The 3,401-nt window shown below is 44.5% G+C and overlaps 1 non-coding gene across 1 annotated transcript; it reads right to left on the reverse strand.

Annotated features, from left to right (window-relative positions):
- Nucleotides 1–376: 376 nt before the first annotated feature.
- LOC148165517 (small subunit ribosomal RNA) lies at nucleotides 377–2,297 on the reverse strand. The gene has a single exon (XR_015771405.1). It is a non-coding gene; the product is annotated as a small subunit ribosomal RNA (ribosomal RNA).
- Between the last annotated feature and the right edge of the window lie 1,104 nt (nucleotides 2,298–3,401).

Genomic DNA, 3,401 nt, shown 5'->3' on the forward strand with positions numbered 1-3,401 from the left:
CTTTCCATCATTGGAAAAGATCGAGAGATAGTACAAAAAAAATCAAAAAATCTAGGTACCCGAAGAAACAGCCGTATGCCCGAGCGAATTCGGTTTTTCTCGTTCAAAAAAGGTGAAAAACTCGATCGCAAGGACCGGCGCTGCGGGCCAGCGTAACGCTATTGTTTTTCCGAATATGTACGATTCGTAGTTCAAAACGTCGTACACACGGTGTTTCAAAAAGAAACAAGCAACGGCACGACAAAAGATCGTGCCGTCGACTCCATGTCATCGACGACGGTGTTGTAAAAACATAAAGTGTACATCGACACGATCAAATGAAAATGCATAATAATAAATTATACATATGTCAAAATTCGTGTGTACGAGGACACGTTAATGATCCTTCCGCAGGTTCACCTACGGAAACCTTGTTACGACTTTTACTTCCTCTAAATGATCAAGTTTGGTCATCTTCCCAGCGACATCGACGACGTCGAAACGCCATCGCGTACCGGTCCGAAGACCTCACTAAATCATTCAATCGGTAGTAGCGACGGGCGGTGTGTACAAAGGGCAGGGACGTAATCAACGCGAGCTTATGACTCACGCTTACTGGGAATTCCTCGTTCATGGGGAACAATTGCAAGCCCCAATCCCTAGCACGAAGGAGGTTCAGCGGGTTACCCGGACCGCTCGGTCAGGGAGGACACGCTGATTCCTTCAGTGTAGCGCGCGTGCGGCCCAGAACATCTAAGGGCATCACAGACCTGTTATTGCTCAATCTCGTGCGGCTAGAAGCCGCCTGTCCCTCTAAGAAGAATTGTTTGTACGCCGACAGTAAAAACCGCGCACGACCACCGGGCGAACCCAGGATCGACGGGCCTTTGGGATGTCGAAATACGCCTATTTAGCAGGCTAGAGTCTCGTTCGTTATCGGAATTAACCAGACAAATCGCTCCACCAACTAAGAACGGCCATGCACCACCACCCACCGAATCAAGAAAGAGCTCTCAATCTGTCAATCCTTCCGGTGTCCGGGCCTGGTGAGGTTTCCCGTGTTGAGTCAAATTAAGCCGCAGGCTCCACTCCTGGTGGTGCCCTTCCGTCAATTCCTTTAAGTTTCAGCTTTGCAACCATACTTCCCCCGGAACCCAAAAGCTTTGGTTTCCCGGAAGCTGCCCGCCGAGTCATCGGAAGAACGTCGGCGGATCGCTAGCTGGCATCGTTTATGGTTAGAACTAGGGCGGTATCTGATCGCCTTCGAACCTCTAACTTTCGTTCTTGATCAATGAAAGCGTTTTTGGCAAATGCTTTCGCTTCTGTCCGTCTTGCGACGATCCAAGAATTTCACCTCTAACGTCGCAATACGAATGCCCCCATCCGTTCCTATTAATCATTACCTCGGGGTTCCGAAAACCAACAAAATAGAACCGAGGTCCTATTCCATTATTCCATGCACACAGTATTCAGGCGAAGTTTTAGCCTGCTTTAAGCACTCTAATTTGTTCAAAGTAAACGTGCCGGCCCACCTCGACACTCAATGAAGAGCACCGCGGCGGGATTGAGTTGGGCCGCCCTCTCGAGCTAAGCCCACCGGCAGGACGTCCCGCGGCACGCCAGTTGACACCGCGAACGATGAACCGGCGGCGCGGGACACAGATTCGACTACGAGCTTTTTAACCGCAACAACTTTAATATACGCTATTGGAGCTGGAATTACCGCGGCTGCTGGCACCAGACTTGCCCTCCAATTGATCCTCGTTAAAGGGTTTAGAGTGTACTCATTCCGATTACGGGGCCTCGGATGAGTCCCGTATCGTTATTTTTCGTCACTACCTCCCCGTGCCGGGAGTGGGTAATTTGCGCGCCTGCTGCCTTCCTTGGATGTGGTAGCCGTTTCTCAGGCTCCCTCTCCGGAATCGAACCCTGATTCCCCGTTACCCGTTACAACCATGGTAGGCGCAGAACCTACCATCGACAGTTGATAAGGCAGACATTTGAAAGATGCGTCGCCGGTGCGAGACCGTGCGATCAGCGTAAAGTTATTCAGAGTCACCAAGTTGTACGATGACGGAGACCGCCACCGATTGGTTTTGATCTAATAAAAGCGCTCCTTCCGTTTCCGGTTGGAGCTCTGTTTGCATGTATTAGCTCTAGAATTACCACAGTTATCCAAGTAAATGTGGGTACGATCTAAGGAACCATAACTGATTTAATGAGCCTTTCGCGGTTTCACCTTAATTTGGCTTGTACTGAGACATGCATGGCTTAATCTTTGAGACAAGCATATGACTACTGGCAGGATCAACCAGGGAACTGCGTTCTTGTTTTAAAATAAGAGAGTTTTAGTCTTTCTTTCCTTCTAGTCATATAAGCTACAATAATCGTAGAATTTCGGAAAGACACCTGCTGCTCTTATAAAAAACTGAACACTTTCCTATTATTGTTTTGAAGAAAGTGTGCGTGTCTGCGAAACGAAAACCTCGTAAGAAGAGACGTAACGCCACGCGATCTTTCTGGATGGAAAATTTTTCGACATTTTTCTCACATCATCCTTGATTGAATCTCCTGCAACAATTTTATTCTTATTCATCCGTTCTAAGTTGTCGTCGTCGTCGAAATAAATAATTTGTACACACTTCGGGGTACACGTTTGTCAAAATTCATGAAATGCAACGTAACATTTTTACTTTAATAAATTTTTACAGTGCATTCAGATCGACTAAACGAACAACGACGGATGAATTGATTTATGGATTTTTATTTGTTGCGACTCATCGGAGGAGAGAGTGAAGAAAAAATAATCCAATATCATGGTTACGGAATAATTTTCTATGACTTTTTCATCCTTGTTTGAATCTTGCAACAATTAATTTTATTCATCCGTTCTAAGTTGTCGTCGTCGTCGAAATAAATAATTTGTACACATTTCGGTACACGTTTGTCAAAATTCATGAAATGCAACGTAACATTTTACTTTAATAAATTTTTACAGTGCATTCAGATCGACTAAACGAACAACGACGGATGGATTACTTATTTTTGTTGCGACTCATCGGACGAAAAGTAGAAACATAATCCTCCATTGTAATATAGTTTTTACGGAAAATTTTTCTTTTATTTTATATCCTTGATTGAATGCTGCATTTTATCCGTCTTTTTTTCGTCAAAAACAGAGATCAATGCGATTCATCGGACGAAGAAATAATTTCCCAGTTCAAAATTTAGAGATTTTTGGGCACATCGACTTGAAATTTTATCGTAAAGAAAAAATATCGTCGTCGACAAGCAAAAGTTCAAACATTCTCCATACTCTTCGCTAGATTGAAAGCGACGGTTTATTGTGAGATTTCTCTTTAGAAATATTCACACGTTACGAGTTTATGAAATTTTATTTATTTCAAAATTCTCGCTCGGAC

Source organism: Gnatocerus cornutus, unplaced genomic scaffold (assembly GCF_029298725.1).
Source record: "Gnatocerus cornutus isolate USDA-ARS CGAHR unplaced genomic scaffold, icGnaCorn1.1 ctg00000295.1, whole genome shotgun sequence".
Lineage (NCBI taxonomy): Eukaryota > Metazoa > Arthropoda > Insecta > Coleoptera > Tenebrionidae > Gnatocerus > Gnatocerus cornutus.